The sequence below is a fragment of the Anas acuta genome, chromosome Z, assembly GCF_963932015.1.
Source record: "Anas acuta chromosome Z, bAnaAcu1.1, whole genome shotgun sequence".
NCBI classification, from domain to species: domain Eukaryota; kingdom Metazoa; phylum Chordata; class Aves; order Anseriformes; family Anatidae; genus Anas; species Anas acuta.
The window spans coordinates 19,897,844-19,917,625 of record NC_089017.1 but is presented as its reverse complement, the minus strand read 5'-3'; the positions used below and the strand labels follow the sequence as shown (position 1 = coordinate 19,917,625).

At 40.0% G+C, this 19,782-nt stretch overlaps 1 protein-coding gene across 1 annotated transcript in view; it reads right to left on the bottom strand.

Annotated features, from left to right (window-relative positions):
* LHFPL2 (LHFPL tetraspan subfamily member 2) overlaps positions 1 to 18,648 on the bottom strand; it is a 132,891-nt gene extending 114,243 nt beyond the window's left edge. Inside the window, exon 1 of the mRNA XM_068667110.1 lies at positions 18,496 to 18,648. The gene's annotated coding sequence lies outside the window, so the exon portion shown is untranslated. The remainder of the gene's footprint in view (positions 1 to 18,495) is intronic.
* Positions 18,649 to 19,782: the final 1,134 nt, after the last annotated feature.

The window sequence follows — 19,782 nt, the reverse complement described above, 5'->3', positions numbered from 1 at the left end:
AGAAGGGCGACGAAGCTGGTGAGGGGCCTGGAGAACAAGTCCTACGAGGAGCGGCTGAAGGAGCTGGGCTTGTTCAGCCTAGAGAAGAGGAGGCTCAGGGGTGACCTTATTGCTCTGTATAAGTACATTAAAGGAGGCTGTAGCGAGGTGGGGGTTGGCCTGTTCTCCCATGTGCCTGGTGACAGGACGAGGGGGAATGGGCTAAAGTTACGCCAGGGGAGTTTTAGGTTAGATGTTAGGAAGAATTTCTTTACTGAAAGGGTTGTGAGGCATTGGAACGGGCTGCCCAGGGAGGTGGTGGAGTCACCATCCCTGGAAGTCTTCAAAAGACGTTTAGATGTAGAGCTTAGGGATATGGTTTAGTGGGGACTGTTAGTTTTAGGTCAGAGGTTGGACTCGATGATCTTGAGGTCTCTTCCAACTTAGAAAATTCTGTGATTCTGTGATTCTGTGATTCTGTCTCAGAACTTTGTTTTTCTGTAGAAGTCAGATGACAAATAAAAAAAGTCTACCTAATCAAATCATTCATGCATTAAGAAAGCCTCCTAAGTCAGCAATGAGATGAAAGGATAGCTGTAAAAATGGCTAAGCTATCTTTGACTTTAAGGACTAATTTTGTGCATTATTAGATAGTGTTCATCTTTTTAAAATATTAACTGTAAATGCACTAACTTAAAAGTAGACAGTCACAGAAAACTGTCTAAAATTGTGAAGTCTGAAAGTGCCTCATATCTTTAAAATTTATCACAATTTATCACAGACAATTAATTTAATAAACCACACTTCATGGCTGTGTGCCACACCTCACCTATTCAGGAAACATTGGAAACACCAGAAGAATGTATGACCATAACATGGTTGGACCCAGAGTTATCTGATAAGTATGTTGTGAGTGGTATTTATTAATTCACAAGAGGGGATGTAGTTATGTGGCTATGGAAAGGGAATGGAAAGAGCTCAGCTGTTCCTCCTGCTTAAAACGATCTGCATCAACGTTTCCCCATGTTTTAAAACACAGGCTGTATTTGCTGTTTTTTGTTTTGTTTTGTTTTCCAATATTGTTAATTATCATTGCATTTGAAGTTTCCAATGAAAGGTGTTATACACATTATCTTCACATCAACACTTATGAAAGAAAGGGAACTTTTCTACGAGCTGTACCATTACTAGCACCCAGAGTATACTAAGTTCCCAGATCTAGTCCATCTTTTCAAAATAACAGTAGCTTCAAATGTGCCTGCTCTAAGAAAAAATAGTTGTTTTGCTGTGTCTGGTGAACTTTCAATGAAATCGAGCAATCACTTTTATGGTTACTACAAGACACACACCTTCCTAAAGATTCAATTATAAATAAATGTGTATACACCTTCATACTATTGTAAAGTACGAATCCTAGTTGGCAAAACAGCTGTGGCATTATCTCTCACTCCATGACCAACACATGTCCCCTCCTCATATGGCCACACATCCAGTGGACAAGTACCTAGCCCAAATGCACGGTGGGACCATGGAGTCCTCACGAGGGCACAGTCTACAATTCCTCTAGCTCAGTTTCCTCTCTGCTCATTACTAATGGGCTTCAAGAAATACAGGAGACCACATGACAGGGAAAACCACATTACTAAATAAAACAAAACAAAAGAAAAAAAAAGAAAAAGAAAAAAAAAAACATAAGAGGGGAAAAATCATGCAAAACAAGCCAGTCTAACCCAGTGAAAGGGTTAACTGCAGACCTACCCATCTGACTATTGCAGTGAGACTCCAGGTTCAGTATATTATGATCAATATTCATTGAATATTTTCAACAAAAGTTTCCAACACATGCTCAAGAAGTAGTGAACTTTAGCAATAATTAAGCTGAAGTTTAATTAAAAAAAAAAAAAAACTGCTCTTAGAAACTGGGAGATTGGGAGAGGACAGTCTGGTTAGTCTAGGTCAATGTAAGACAGCTCATTACAGCATTGTTTTGTGATCAGAGTATCCTATTTAATTTTAACATAACTTAAGCAATTTTTAGTACTTGACAGGGAGAGGTTCCAAAGAAAATAATTTCAGTATACAGTTACGTTGACACATACCCTACATTTTCTGCATTTCAACCAAATATCACCTTGTTTCTTTAAACTCATTACTCTTAGTGTCTTTGATAAACAGTGGTGAAGTTTTGTTTTGCTCAAAAATAATCCCACTGACCTTTTGATCTTTTCATTACCTTCCTCTTAATGACTTTGATTCTGTCAGCATCTACTCATAACAGGTACCTCAAACTGCCTGCAATTCAAACAAATGTACATGTTTTCCAAGACAGGGAGGCAAATTATAAAACAGGGAAAAAATGTTTTTTCTCCCTTTATTGGTCCATAGAATATTTTCACAGATGTAATTAGAATTGATCTTTTTCATTATTATCTCAAACTCAGACCTTATATATTCTCCCACTTCTTTAAACATTAACAGTTTTTAGTTTCTCAGTCCCACTTGCTTTTCGGTTCAAACTGCATGGCTGCATACTATTAAATAACATTTTCAAGATAAAGCTCAAAGTGGTTTTTCTGATGAAATTTCTAATTTGGGAAGCAGGATGCTGAATGAGGGATACTGTGATATGTATATCTGCCAGTATTTTCTTTACAGATTATTGTCTTGAGAAATAGTATATTAGTTCTGCACAAGAGTCAACTCTGAATTTTAAAAAATAATTTAAAAAGTCATGTCAATTATGGCCAAATAATACTTTTTTAAAATGTCTAATCAACTAAATTAAGACTTCATCTCTGCACGTAAGACTAGAAGATAATATGTATTCATATATACATATATAATATGTATAATATTCCAGAAGATAATATGTAACAAGTAATCATATATTTTTATTATAACTATATTAAATAAAAATTCCAATGCTTAGGCACTTGCTTTTATAGTATTTTTCAGACAGCACAAATGTTAAAAACTGAACTGTTTACATATTTAAATAACTATCTACCATATCCTGGAACAAACAAATGTGTAGGTAGTGAATCTTCCAGCTGAGCTGAGCAAGAACAACAGTGCACAGAAAAATAAGTGAAAGGGAGCCAAAACAGTTTCCCTCTAAAGGCAAAAACTCATTTAACTGTTAAAAAAAAAAAAAAAGGAAAAGAGAAGAAAAAAACAACCCACATAATCATTAGGGAAACTAGTTTATCTTCTATTTTTGAAAGGATATAATAAATAACAGATACAACTACAGCATGGGTCGCATCCAGGAAATCTGTGAGGTCTCTCGGACCACACACTCCCTCCAGAAAGTCACACATAGTAATCATGAAGCAACCCACTCAGGGCAATGCTCAGATCACTAACATATGGCTAGAAAAATAGACATTCCCCAAATGGTTACTACCACCTCAAGAACTACTACCATGGCCAGACTGAATAGAATAGCTACTGGCCTCTGCTCAGAATTTGACCCCCAAGTAATTCCAAAGCAACAAATTTGTGCATACACAAAGTCTTCTGTTGACTGCTTCATTTATTTTTTAAAAAACTTCAACATAGAGAAGCCCTCAGAATTGCCAACCTCTCTGAGCCACAGTCGACAACCACAAAAGTGGGTGTGGATCAACTTGTTCCAGCCTACAAATTACAAACATCCATACATCTAAGCAAAAGGGAAAAGACAACCCAGTACTTCCTGACTGCTAAATTAGAGAAGACATATGAAAACTTTCACTCAATTACTGTTTCCCCTCGAACTGGCTCACAGGTAAGGAATACTATTGCAGTAAAACCGCCCTTATAAAGAACCATGTGCTATCTTCAAAACAAAGTAGATGAAATAGGAGCCATTCAAAAAAAAATTTGGCTCTCAGCAGAGCCATGATCCTGGGAAGAGGGACAGTATACTGAATCATTTATTCCACTGTGAGAGCATGCAAACTTCAGAGGAAAAAAAAAAAAAGAGAGAGAGAGAGATCAAGCTTCTGCTGCATAGACAGGTTTAGGCTGACTATATCCATATATAGCAATTTTCCTCTTGAAATCTGTATCTCAGTCACATAAAGGCCAAACAAAAATAAAGTGTGCACAGAAAAAATTAAGATTCCAAGCTTAAAAAGTGGATCTGCCTCTACCCATTAAGGACAATATTGAGCAGCAATTTTCATCCTTCTTGTGGTTCATAAACAAAGACTATTACTACATTACTTAACCATTAATGGAGTAACAGCATGTGCATGTTACAACAAAATAAAATTTTAATCGAAACTAGATAAATCCAGAGCTATTGTAACATACAATTCATCCAGTATGAAAAAAATAGACAGTAATATGCAAAACCAGAATGGTACTATATAGTCAAGAGTCTTTACAAAGTCACCGGTTTTGAATGGCAAACAGAACCAGTGGGTGGACATATTTATTATTGTTTAAACAGGACAGTAGTTAGACTGCAAGAGCAGCAGATGGACTACTTCCACCATCTGGTAATGAGATAAACACAGATTAGAAGGTACAACATTTGTTTCTCACACAGATTTCAGAGTCCATGCTGAGCCCTTTGTGTTCACCTTCACACTCTCCCTTAGACCTTCTGCCTGCTCCTCTCTTTATGAGGACATTGCCCTGCAAGCAGCACTGTTCTAGACAATGGCTGTGAACATGTAGCTAGTGCTTATCTGTTACTGTTTTTAGCTACTCTTATCGATTGCCATTTGTTTAAAAAGTAAAACACTAACACTCAAACATACCTGTTTCCTCTCTGAATAAGGAAAAGTTTTGAGCTTCTGAGGCCTTGCAGGAAACCATGGGAAAGTAACATTATAAAACAAAACAGATTAAAAAACAAAAAAAAAAAAAAAAAAAAAACAAAAAAAAAAAAAAACCCACAACTATATATTTCTGAGAACTTGACTGAGGAGGGGCACCTAATGGTCTAAGCCAGCCCACGAAAAATAACCATCAGATAATTTTTCCAGATTTCAAACTGGTTCACCATGCTACACAATGGGACTCTAATTACCCATTCTTTCTTTATCAGACCGACATCTGCCTGAAATGGGTCATAATGTCTGAAGATTTCAGAGATAATGTGGGGTATATTATGTGTTTGCAAAGACAGCTATGTACACTACTCCCCTTAGCTGATGAATGTCTTCACTCAGAGTGCAAGGCATAGGTCTTATAAACTTTCACATTATCAGATACAGAAAAACACAGGTGAGTAATGAGAGCACAGATTTTGATCAATCTTCATCTTTGTTCAGTCTTTATGGTCAAGAAAATTAGACTGGAAAGGGACATTTTCCAAGTTATCTGGCTCACTTCATGCAAATCTGAATTTCAAATACCCTCACTGCAGAATGTTTTTGTAGTCAGTCAATACATTCTATTTAGTTGTAAGAGCAAACATGAATGGAAAGTGAAACAATAAACATCAGCTCATATGTATGTTATCCCTTGGGGGAACAAAAAAAAAAAATACTCCACAGACATAGAAGAGGATTCAGAATAAAAGATTTGTTAATTCAGAATAAAAGATTTGTTAATTGGTTATTAAATTATTTTTATGACAACATTAGAACTTGCTGCACATCTTGCTTTTACATCGTTAGGAATCATATAGTAAAGAATAAAGAACAAGAGTGTCTGACAACTTCAACAGACAAGCCTTAATATTAATATTACTGCTACACTCAATTTTATCCATGATTATTACAGGAGGAAGGATGGTAGTAAAGACTTAAGAGTATCAATTAATTAATGATCTCCCTTCCATAATCTAACCTCCAGAAAGAATATTTAACAGTTTACTAAAAATAATAATAATAAAAAAATGGACTAGTTACATAAAGATTTGGTGGAAGAATAATTTTTATGGATACAAGGTCTGAGTTCATTGACCAGTCGATGGATTGACTGACAGCAAGATAGAAGGCCTTTTTTGCAATAGTTTCTCAGCTATTTAGCTAAGCTTCTCAGCCTTTAGCAAAAGGCTAAATGAATATACGTATATATATTAAAACTATTTCCTTTGGATTATTTTTGTATATCATATCCAATGTATGAATCCCTTCAATATATTCCCTGATTCTCCGGCAAAGAACCCTGCATTACTTTTCAGCTAAAGGTAGGTATCTGAACAGTGGCTTCATAATACCTGAGAGACTTCTCAGAGGTATAATTAGTTAATGACATGGTCGAGCCTTCCCCTGTCCATACATGAGAGGTGTTTTAGTGCAGCAGAAAAGCTAGACCACTTTCCAGTCCAAACGGAAGATTTATCTTCCTTTATCAGTTCAGGAATACACAGCTACAATGCTGCTGACTATGATTAAAAGTGTTTGGCACAGCTTTAATAAACTGTCAGAACGGAACTGTATTTGCTGTGTGCAAATACATCATCAGTTCAAACATTTACAAGTATCAGACAATGACATTTGAAGGTACAAATACTTTGGGGGTTTCCTACAGTTTATTCTTAAGGTGGTCATAAAATAACTGTGCTGTAGTAACATTAATTAGCATTCACTCAACATGCAGAGATCAAACAAACTACTACATGCAAACACCCCAACCATAACAAAACAGCACTCACAGCTATTTACAACAAACTTCAATAGTCTCACCTACACAAACCCAAATGTTGCCCCTCAGACCTCTGTGCAGTCCTGCCCTCCCCGCCTCCAAAGCCATGTACTTCAATAAAGCTCATTTCGGTATGTGAAGTGAACGAGTTCTCGACCATTGTACTTCATCAGCATACGTGGGAACAGACTACAAAGGCTCAGGAAGGAACTTCCTAATACCTGCATGATCCTTGCCTTTGTAACCTGGCCTCCACTGCAGCAGCACAGGATAACCTGGGAATTCAGCCACTGCTAACATTGATGGCATACAAAATGGGCTAATATAAAAACTCTCTATGGCAGCATAATCACTGCACAGGCTTTCCCCCTCAGGCAATGTTGCTTTCCCCCATGTCTCAGACTACAGAGAAAAGGAGGATAGAATAGTTTATTTGGTAGCAGAAAGATAGAAAAAACATTCAGGTGGTCAGACACGAAGAAACTGGCAGATACAGTCTGGAACAGAAAGTGTTGGTAATTTAACCTTCATTGTCACCTTAGAAAAAACAGCGATAGTGTGTTAGTTTTGTCAATACTTGACAGAACAGTAAAGTATGCAAGTGCAGCACATGGCTCCATGTTCATTAATGCCAGATTACCATCTGGTACATCACCATCTGGTACGATCACCATGCAGTAAAAATTCACCCCAGAGCAGGTGTGGACACAATCACTATTCTGTCACGTTTGCCAGAGCACAGGATATTGCACTCACGAGGACTTCGCGCCAGCTGCAGTAGGACAAACAATACCTGGCCTGGCATTATCAGTTGTAGATAGACAAACAGTATGTGACATAGCAGAACACCTGCTAGTACAAGATGACTAAAATTTGGATTGACAAGGTATGTTTATGCTACATCTTTGCATCATGTGGCTACACATTTTTGATGTGCTGGTTAAGTGCTCTTAGGCTATACCACTGAATCTATGATCTAAATCAACCTAGTAAACCAGTGTTTGTAGAAAGGTAAGTTGCACAGCATTCTTCTTCATCTACAGCTCTCTGTCCTGTTCAGAGATACAAGAGATTTCAATCTATTCTTTAACATTGTAGGGAATCTCACATATTTTGTATTCATGTCAGCAGTTATAAACGTACCTGTAATAGAAGGGAAACAGCCTAAGAAATGCAAAACTTCCATAGTAAATAAAAAATTCACACAGCTGTTAGAGAAAATAAATCAGAAAAAATAAGCAAGGACGACAGGCATAGCTGCTTAGATTCCCTAAACGAGACAATATGTATTATCTCATCTGGCAGTTTAGCATGACTGAAATGAAACATAATTTGTAGTTGACGCCAACTGGCAGGAGACATACAAATGTTCATGGTAATTTTTGTGTTTTGTTGAAAATGTACTTCTGTCTTAAATTATAAAGAAAATGAACAGAAGGCTTTTGGTCTACAAAGTACAATATTTGCAGATGCTACTCTGAGCTTTTAACTCACAGAAAAATGTGTCTTGAGTTTTTACAATTTAAAAAGACAAATCTAAAATTATGCCAGGTCAAATCTTCTACCCAGTACCCCTGTCTCCAAAAGCAGCCAAAAGCAGATGTCTGGGGAAGAGGATAAGAATAGTGTAAGCATTTAGTCATACTTTCCCCAAATACTCTCCAGTCTCCAACAATTTGCAGCTCAGCGACTTTCAAAGTCAGAGGTCATGCTTATGTATTTAATAATCCTCTACAGACTTTTTCTTCCATTCATTTTGTCCAGTCTCCCTTCAAATCACTATAAATTTTCAGTATCCACCACATCCTGTAGAGTTACACAAGTTAACGATGTGTGAGTGAAAACAATATTCCTTTTTGCTGTTCTGAACCCAACACCTGCTAGTTTCATTGATATGCCCATTATTGTACTGGGAGAAACAATGATCCCTACCAGCCTCAGCATACCATGCATGATTTTATAAAACTATCATTGCCTCTCCAGTTGTCTATTTTCCTCATTAACTTAACTGTTCTTTGTACAGAAGGTGTTAATATCTGCAATTGCCCTTGTAGAACTTCTGTAGTTTATTCCCAGTTCTACTTGAACCTTCTTGACATGGTGGTCCAGAAATGCAGATAATACCCAAGATGCACCCCCAGGATACAAATGGCAGATTTGTGCTCCGTTCCTTTAGGAAAGAATTACAAAAATTACATTCCTTTTTGTTTGTTTGTTTGTTTTTGTTTTGTTTTTTCTTGACCTGTGACATACTCACAGAAACATTTATTACAAGTGTATGTTCTTATATCCAAGAGATAACAGTAGCTTAGAAGCCATCACTTTATAAGCAGAAGTCGGTCTGTTTTACAGCACATACTATTTCACTGCCCAGCTACTTGGTCTTACAATGTAGCCCATGCTTGCTACCCTGAATAACAAAACAGTACTTACAAATTCTATCATCTATCATGTCTTCTGAATCACATATGAACAAATGAAAGCCCTGGCAAATGAACAGATAGATCCGTGCACATCTACACTGGTAACTTTCCTCTGTTGTGACAACAAACTGTTTATGTCCACCCTTTTTTTTGTGGTTTTTTTTTTTTTTTTTTTTTTGTTTCTTTCTTTCTTTCTTGCCCATGCAAGAAGTTTTGCTTTTCCCCATGATGATAGCAGCTTGTCTTCCTTACAAACCTTTCTGAAATCTCAGAAACCCAAAAATCACCCCCATCTCTATTATCTATGTGCTTCCAGGTTTATGATGTATTAATTCCCCTTGAAAAATTCATGTTCTCTAATCTCATATTTATGCATGTGTCCACCATGCCTACTCCTTGGTACACACCACACAGACTGCAGGCACACTGGTCTGTGGTTCCCTGAATCTCTCCTGGAATCTGACCAAAACTGCCACACATTTACCATTTTCAGCCTTTTGTTACCAAAACATTTTACAGAAAATGTCACGGCACATTTAGCAATTATTTTATTTCTGAGTCAGTATTTTTGTACCTCCTGTCAACATTTCAGATGGCAACTGACCTTCTAACAAGTGTCCCATGTTAGAGTCCAAGTACTCCCTTGCAGAAACTTCATTTCTTCCACCACAAACAAAAAAAATCAAAACTTAAAATTAGTTTTCTACTATCGCCTCACCTTCCCCAAATATTGTTTTTTATTTCCCAATAATCTAATGGCCCTATGAACTTTTGAGAAGACTTTCTGCTCCTTTACTTATTCCTTAAATTCTTTTTTAACCTGCTTTCTTACAGATAATTAATTTTGCCAGAGTTTGTTCTTTCCGTTTTCCTCTTTCAGGCACAACCTAAACTAAAGAACTAAAGCTACTACCACCAAAACTGTATTTTTCAAAAAGCATTGACTACACAAACGTCTAGCATTAATATTACAAAAATAACTAAGGATAGAGGCCAACAGTTTCTTATGAAAAGTGTTACCACCATCGCCTGTAAACTATCTGAAAGACTTGAGCAGAAAGCAGGTTTCTCTCTGAGCATTAACATCTGCATGAACTGCTATTCCCAATCTAAAGGATCATCAGAAGTCTGGTGAATTTTTCATTCCACAGATTCTTCAATACAGATGGCTAATTTAAACCACTTGCTCTACAATGAAAATACTTTATCTTTCTCTATGACATTTCCTTCCATGAAAAGGATAGCTACATTTAGAAAAAAAGAAGACTTAGCCAAAAACGTCTTTCCTTTTGTAAGGTAGGGTTACCAAAAATATTTGTCCACACCATACAGAAAAATGACCTGAAAAGTAGTGTCATCTTCAGTAAGAAGAGTGCAACATGCAACAGTCAAGCTGAAACAATAAACAATAAAACAAACAGTGAGAATCTCATCTTAAAACACTTGTCCTCAGATGAGGATCTGCCTAAACATGAATAAAAAGTTACAGTGCTGCAAAAACATTATTTCAGCAAATATGAAGAGGATCCCATTCAGTTTTATTCAATGTCATTAAAGCCTCAGGTCATATGGAGTCTTAATTTGGGCAGAAAATTTCAAAATAGATGTGAAGCAATGAAAGACCACCCAAGAAATGCATCTAAGATAACTGGTGTACAAGAAAAAAAAATCCAAAAACAAACACCTCTGAGGTGGAAGAACTGAGCTTAAAAAAAAGCAGACTACAGCAAAAACACTAAGAAGTAACCCAATAAAAACACTCTATAAGAATAACAACCGTCTTCTCTGTCCAAGACATATGTAGGATGGTGTTAAACTACAACAAGAAAGGTATGAATTGGATAACATGAAATGAAAAAATTCCCATGGCAAGATGATGTTAGAGAGATTGCCGAGTCCCTTAAGAACAAGTTACATATAACAGATATAGATGTTCCTAACTTGAAGCAGATGAATGGATTGGATAATTCATAAGTTTTTTTCTATCCCGTCTTTTTGTGATCATTTCACAGAATATGACTCACCGAATATCCCAACTTGAAAGAGACCCACAAAGATCATTGAGTCCAACGCACATCACTACACAGGACTACCTAAGATTACAACCCTGTGTCTGAGAGTATTGTTCAGACACTCCTGAACTCCATCAGCTCAGTGCCATAACCACTGCCCTGGGGAGCCTGTTCCAGGTTCCTGACCACCCTCGCAATAAAGAACCTTTTCCTAATATCCAGCCTGAACCTTCTTTGTTGTAGCTCCGTGCCATTCCCTTGGGTCTTATCGCTCTAGACACTTCACCATTTTGTTAACCTCCTTTGGAAGCTCCCTAATAGTTTTTATGCCCTTCTTATAGTGTGGTGCCCAAAACTGCATGCAGTGCTTGAGGTGAGGCTGCACCAGCACAAGAGCAAAGCATAACAATCACTTCCCTCATCATTTGCTTGGGACTTGAATCAGAATCTCTTCTGTCCAGTGATGACAAACAAAGTTACAGGGCTACCTTGGAAAGACACGGTTACAAGCAGCCTGCTCATACACAAGCTTTTTTCATCCAGACCCTCTCCCTGGCCGTATCCAAGAAGCTTGTGGAAAGAAAGGAAGTCTAGGAGCACCCAAAAGCTGGATGAATTGTGCCAAATGCATGGGCTTCTTTTCTCTAACCTTCTCCAGATATCCCTCAAACATGCATTGGAAGCAGATGCATGCTGTGCACGTGGGCATGTGCAAGAGTGCTGATGCATCCTGAAAGTAACAGACTGTGTGTTCACTGCGCAATGCATGCAATATGAAACAGCAAAACTACATAAATTATGCTGATATGGGCTAGTCAAGCATCAAAGAATTAGAGCATTCCTAATGCTCTGTTTTAGTTTGGACTTCTACCCTTTCACATTAACATGTCCCATTCTTGCACTGAGCAAACTCAAGAGACTGGATATTTCTGTTCTCCAAATTTGGCTGCGATAAAAGGCAAGCTCTAATTCAAGCTGTCAGGCCTGTCATGGAATGTGGTCTGGGTCACTTAGATATAAAGATTGGTTGAAGGTAATTACACTGATTTTATGCAGTCATGATCATGACTAATGACTGAATAAACATGTATGCTCAACACAAGCCTCATGCACATTTCTGAAAACTGGCTACCTCTGCTCAATTATCTAGTATCTCAACAGAGCAATCAGCTGGTCAGTCTGTGGAAAATCTTGCACTCCAGCTGTCATGTACTATGTCTATTAGTAGCTTAAAGAAAACCTAAAACAGAGAGAAAAATGAGATCTCAGTTAACTCTTGAAAGGTAAGCCATAGCAGAGCACCACTATCATGAGAAAAATCAATGCACAGAGGGAACAGGGAGAGGACATTGCATTAAACTTTGTATTGAGCATAAAACTATAACCTCACTATCATGCCAAACTTGGCCCACTACTTCATGTTGAACTCACAAGTTAAAATGATTTCTTAAAAGCACAGAAACAAGTCGTCAAATGACTGAATTTAAATTAACATACATGCAACCAATTTCAACATATAAAAAAGGTACATAAAAATAAGATTAAAATATTTAGACTAGAACTTACATTTGAAATTTCCATTTAAGTGCTCTAATTTCTAACCACAATTTTCTTCTAAACTTTAAATTACCCAGACCCACCTGTGCAGAATGATGGTCAGGTTTTATCAGGTGTCTCATCTGCAACACAGCTGCAATTACTAAAATTGTCACATTGAGCACACATACTTCCTGTCTTATTTTGTGAAATAAATTAGATCAATAGAAGGCTGAAGTTGATAATTCGCTTAAGATGCTCTCCACTGATTACAAGCACTATTCAATGCACACAATTTATAAATAGTGAACAGTTGTACAGAAAACGCTGTTCTCTGTGTGCAAAGAGCTTTCTTGAGACATTCCATAGAAATCTTGTTTCAGTAAACTTGCAGTGGTTTTAACACTGCTGGGCAGCTGAACTCTACCACAGCCACTCTCTCACTCCCTCTCCTCAAAGGGTAAGGGGGAGAAGGGGCTCAAGGTTTGAGATAAAAGGCAAGCAACAGGAATACTTACCCATCACTTACCCATAATCCTCACAGGTAAAATAGACTCAGCATAGGGAGATTACATTTATTGCCTATCTCTGGCAGACTGCAACAGTGAGAAACTAAAAGCAAATTAAAAAGACTTTCCCCCATCCACCCTCTTTCAAATTTCCCCCCTCCAAGTGATGCAGGGGAATTGGGACTGCGGTCAGGCCCCGGTGCTTTGTCTCTTCGGTCATGGTCTCTCTGTGCCCCTGCTCCACACGGGGTCCCTCCCACAGTGTGGGGTCCCTCCTGAACTGAGCCTGCAGGGGCTACCCACAGGCAGCAGCTCTTCAAGCACTGCAACCACATAGCACACAGGCCGCAGGGGAACTGCTGCTGCCTGCCTGCAGCACCTCCTGCCCTCCTGCTGCACTCACCTGGGGGGCTGCAGGGCTGCTCCTCACTACTATCTCTCTCCAGGCTGCAGTTCCCCAGCAGTTTTTTTCTTTTCTTTTTTCTTTAATCTCCTCTCCCAGAGGCCCAACCAGCATCACTCATGGCTTGGCTCTGTCCAGCAGTGGGTCACTTTTGGAGCCATCTGGAGCTGGCTCTGATCTGACACGGGGCAGCTGCTGGGCTCTGCTCACTGAAGCCACCCCTGCAACACCCCTGCTAAAAAACCCTTGCCATGTAAACCCAATATAAAGCTCCAGACATCTGACAGACTGAACTCTCATTTGCAGCACTTTGTCTTTTACACATGCTTTACTGCAAAAACAGTATCTATGTTTACAACACTACATATATATCACTTGTTTCAGGGGAAAAAAAAAAAAAGACTAAATGTAAAATTACTCTTTTTTATAGCTTTCTCTCCACAAAATTTGTTTGCACAGGAGATATCAAAGGAAAACACATGTTCTAAGCTACCAGCACAAGAGCACACAACCATTAAAATAAAGCTTCTCTCAAATGTATTTGAAAGCATATAAACCCAGTGCATTAGCACCACCACACACTCTAGTAAAGAGGTCAGTTTCTGAGAAAGAAGGCTCAGTGCAAACTCTGAAAAAAGTGTTTACAATGATCCCAGATGTAAGCCTTGCAAACTGCAATTCACTGACCTATGTAAACTTATTTGGTTTTCAAATAATCTTCTGGTAAATACCATTGCAAAATCTATAAACACAGATGGCACCAACTGGCACCCTATCTGCAGTCTCAACAGAAGATCAAATACACAGCCTGAATTTATCCTCCCACATCACAGGTGATTCTTTCCAAACAGGTTTATGGGATTACAACTAGAAACTGAATGAAGGAAGTTGTGCCACAGCTATCCATAGTCCCTGCTACCTTGCGAAGTCACACTCCTTGAATGAAACTACTTTAAAACCTGAATGGCCTTTAACAAACCACTGCAACATTTCAGTTCAGATGACATTCAAGTTATAATTGCTAAAATTAACATGTTCACACTTTCTATTAGCAGTAAACTGAAAATAATTATCCTAAAGCAACATAACATACAAGTCTACTTTGGATCCAAAAAACTCTTGCAAGATGAAAAGGCCAATGACACACAATAAAATTTTAAAATAAATATCAATTGTACTAGTTAAAGCCCATTAAATGATTTTATCTACAAAACTTACTATTATTCATCTAGAACAAAGCAGCAGCATGCTGGTGAATTGTCATAAATGATGCATGAGAGAACATACAAAACATGCAATGTCAGATGTTTGCATAATGAAGACCAATTAATGAACTCTAACGCTAATTCAAAACCAAAACATTTTCACATATAAGATTACACATACCATGTATATAACATGGATCTAACTAAATCTCCATTCTTTAAAATGACAGTATTAAGGCAATATAACTTGAAATGTGACACTGACACCAATGACAAAGAAAGCCGTACAGCTGCTTTGGCAATTTTTTTTCGTTAATCTTTTCTTCAAGAAGCAAAAATGATCTGAAAACCAATTTAAAGTACAGTTTCCTTCTGTGTTGGGGTTCAGTTGTAACTTAGTCATCTCAGATGGTTGCAACGCTATACATTGTTTTCTCCAAGACATTTTTTTTCTCTTTTGACAGCATTTCAGAGTTTCCATGCTTTCACCAGAGGCCCTCAACCCTTAAAAAAAAAAAAAAACAAAACATGCAAACAAAAAATATTTAAACTGATGCAAATAAGAAATGTTTCAAGGAACAAATATTGTTTCAGCACTCTGCCCACACAGCTATGTTTAAATGTTCTGGATTCTCCCTTGAAGAGCTCACACCTAATTTGACCACAGAGCTCCAAATTGAAAGTTTTTGTATGATTGTGAGGACCAGGAGACAAGGAAAAATGGAGAAATTAATCTTTACCAACAGACTGATTTATTTATGTTTTACATTTACAGGATTCTAGTGATCATGTCAACAGCACAGCTGTCTCTAATTATCTTCTACTGTGATTTATTGTGCTTGGTCATGGAAAAGGTAATTGTTCAAGTGCTACATGTATTCCCTAAGTTCAGAATTTCAGGTATATTCCTGATCTGCTCAGACAGATTGGTTGCATTTGCAGCCACTTCCTTGAGTTTTGCAGCAAATTAATGCCTTAATTATTTTTTCATTATGGATTTATTTTCTTTGGAGCTACTTTCCACAAAACCTTCTCCTAGAAAAATACTTCTAGAAAAATTGATTATTTTATTCTCTGATTAACTGGTGTTAAAATGCTTATCTGTGATCTATGTCTGACCTCCTAAAGTCTGAACCTAGGGAGAAAATAAGACAATTAAGAAAAATCCCAGATCAGCGGTAAAGTATTTTCCGAAATGCATTAACTATGCTCAACAACGTAACATGAAAATGACTGAAATTATTTAATTAGAAGATTGTTTAAAAATAAAATAATAGAACTCCTATAGCTTTCAGAGCCATGAAGGTGTATTTACATACCTCCCAAGCAATGTAAACAGACAAATAGTAACAACACTAGTTTTTTCCTTGTCTTTACTAAGGCCGTAAATTCAATTTAATTCCATTTCATCTGTAAGTGCCACAATGATTTTGGAATAACACACCCTTTTAGTTCTGCATTTACAGGTAAGATTTTAGACACTACAACCTGGGAGAATTCTATCAATTTTTGTGAAAACTGGAAAATCAGAAGTTGGAAACGGCCCAGTCAAAACTTACCAGACTTGTCAACTACAATCACATCAGCAATTTCCTCTGTATCAAAGAAAGGGCTCTGACAACTGGTAATACCTTCCAGCCACTGACCGCCTCTGTCCTCACTCCCAAGCCAGTTAAAAATGCTGATACCCCACACAATTTATCCCCTCGGCAGAAAGGAGTGAAATGGGAACAGTTGTGGGTGAAGGGAGGCATGGAAAGCGGAGAAGAAAGGGGAAAAAAGGCAAGATATGGGGAGAGCTCCCATTGATGGGGAGGCAGGAATGGGGGCACAACAGCTTCTCACTCTTGCGCTGTAACAAGTTGGCTTGAAGGAAGAAAGTCCTACAAACTGGTTGTCACCTACCATGGAGAACCAGGAGCTTACTTCAGGCAAGGGATGGATTAAGTCAGCTAAGAGCTTCCACCCCATGTTCAGTGCAGCCTCCACTAACAAACACTGCTTTGCTTTCACTGGGGAGCCATCCAACTGGTACTGAGCGTGTCTAACACAGGAGAAACTTGTGGAAATACAAAGCTTGATGAATAGTCATTGTGTTCTTCAGATCACTCGGAAAAATCATGAATCCTACTTTCCATCTAATGATTATTTTAAAAACACTGCTTACAACACTGCAGTATACAAAACAAGACACTGGATTTCTTGCCTGGTGCCAGCTACAGGATGACCTGCAGCCTAGCAAGGCTCTTCCAGGCTGTGCAGTGACCTACAGTACTTCATCTCTCACTGCCCTGCTGGAGTACGCAGCACCACAAGCACTATGCACAACTACAGGCTAAAACACAAAAATGGACCACAGCAATTACTGGCTTCCTTTCAGCCTTTGCTTTCCATACTCCCAACCCAAGCTTGCCAGCACAGCACAATCAAGAGCAACTTAGGTGATGTGGAGGAACATGCCTTGATTGAGTAGGAAGAAAAGGAATATCATGTTCTTGTGCAGAAATCCTGTGTCCAGTCACGGTAAATAATGTTATTAAAAACAATCAACCCACTACTGTTACTTGCCCAATATGTGGGTACATCTTCACCCAAGCACGTCCCAGAATGCTTAACAGAAACAATGATTAACTAATAAATAAATAAATAAATAAACAAACACAGATAAAATGAGCAATTTCCTAAGTACTGATTAAAAACACCCTATGACCAAGACAGAAAAAACTTGTGAAGAAAGCAGAGATGTAAGTAAAGCTGTAGTGGTTGCAGTTAGCCTACACAATGAAAATCAAGTAACAGTGCCATGAAACTGTGTCCGAGATAAAACGCTTTCATTAGCAATGGCCGTGACTGAGTAGATGCAGATAACCTGCATCTAACAATGGCTGGAAAAAAAAATGTAAAAGATGCCAGAGATTAATTAGGATTATGCCTTTGTAGCATGTTTTATTCAGAGGAATAAACGGGAGTATTGATTTAGTGTCACTGACGGTTTCTAATAAACCACTCTTTGTGCACAGCAGATATTTAGGCCTCGGTGAGTTACAGTTCAGTGAGGTTTCCCCGACCAAAAGCCAACCTTCCCCTTGAAAAAAACAGGGCTTCTGCAGGTGTGAGCTTGTACAGCCAGAACCCAGAGCGGGACTGGGATGGAGCTGACAGTAAGATATCTGTAATGGTGCCTAGGAATGTTTTCCTAAGGACGCCAAACCTTTTAATTAACATATATAACATTTTCTTCCAGATGAGGTCAGCCGGAGCTTTTCATTGTCTCGGTTATTCCCCGTAACGCATCTCTCAGCGGGATCTGTGCATCCGTAGCGTCTCACACGCTCGCTTCTGGCACAGCACAAGCTCTCCGGGATGGGGCAGCCCAGCCACGCTGCCACCACAGCTGCCGGCAGGACGGGCACTTGCCGGGACACAGCGCTGGCACACCCGCACCTCCCAAACCCCGGCGCCGAGCCAGCAGCCCTCTACCGACACTTGTGCCGTGCGCCCCTCTCCCTGCCCCGCAGGACCCCAGGGAACAAACCGCCCCCAGACCCCTCAACAAGCATCGCCCTGGGGGGGGCGAGGGGACGAAAAAAAAGCCGCACGGGGGTGGGGTGAGCAAGGCGCCGGCACCATCCCCAGCTCCCCTTCCCCTTCCCCGCAGCGCCGGCGCCCTCCCGGAGCTCTCCGCCTCCATCCCCGTCGCCGCCTCGGCGCCGTCCCCGCGGCCCCGGGCGCTCTCCCGGGGGCACGGAAAGGGAGCACTGCCAGCGCCCCGCTCCCTCCTTCCCTGCTTCCCTCCCTCTTTGCTTCCTTCCTTCCCTCCCTCCTCCTCCTCCGCCTCACCTCGGCCGGGCAGCGCCCGCTCCCCGGCGGCTCCTCCGCGCTGCGGCCCCGCCGCCACCATGCGCCGAGGGAGGAAGGTTTGGGATCCCGGCGAGCGCCGACCCGGCCGCCCCCAGCCGGAGGGAGGGAGCCGAGGCGAGGGGAGGGACGCGGCGGCTCTGCCCTGCCCACCACCGGCCCCTCCATCGGCAGCCGGGGGGCGCCGCCGGGCGCACCGTGACCGCGGGTGCCCCGTGGGGTTGCCGGGGGTTCGCCAAATGGTCGGCCGTGGTCCGCCGGCAGCTTGTTAGCTTACCGACGAATTATCTGTAAATCTGCTATTTTCATTATTTCCCTCCTCCCCCCCCCGAATCTTTTCCCCCTCAAAACTAATCGTTGTCACTCCATCTCCCTTACAAATCCCAGTTAACATTCTTCCAGTTCCAAAAAAGCACCCCGACAACACAGGCTTTTCAAGAAGTCTGAGATTTTTAAAGTGCTGTAAGACGTCTAGTCCTGTGTCTAAGAGCAGCGATCCGCAAATATCTGCAGAGAAAATTACGGTTTGGGCTCGGGCATGTCTCCACGTGCCAGTGCTACTCCCTGCTCTTCTGCCCTCATGTAACGTGCTGGTAGCTGCAAGTGGGCGACAGGTGTATAACTTCACGTAGCTCTTCTCAAAGTCAGCTCCACTTCCTAGATTGGAACTGGCAGTTGCAGTAGGTAAGCCAGCCATTACATGGGTAAATAAAATAAATCACCCCAGGTATCTCCAGGCATAAACAAACTGCAACACCAACGAAAAACTCGATTTGCTGCAGCTAATTCTGCTCTCCTTCTGGGGAAAAGCAAGCTCTCCTTTCACAGCTATCGGAGCGCTATCTTCCTTGAACAGTGCATTTGCTGGAATTTGTGTTGCTGCGTTGCTCTTCCACCCTGACAGCACAGGGGGGGATGTATGAGGGCTGGGGCAGCCTGGGGCCACAAGGTCTTCATCAGGCCTGTGCAGAGGCACAGTGCATCTGACTGGGTCCAGTCATGGGCCTGTGCCTTTTTAATTAGTGCCTGCTTCTCAGAAAGCCAACAGCCAGTTAGCATTTTCCTGAGTGTGTGTAGGTTGAGGAGGAAGAAACAAACACAAATAAACAAGAACAATGTTCACGTAGCAGAGCTATTACAAACATATACAGGTATTTACATTTAGGAAAATGGAGCTTATGCTTTCATGCCTATGTTTATCTTCCAAACTTTACTTGCATTACTTTTCCCCTTTCTTTCTGAAGGAGTCATCAACTGCAACATTCTAAC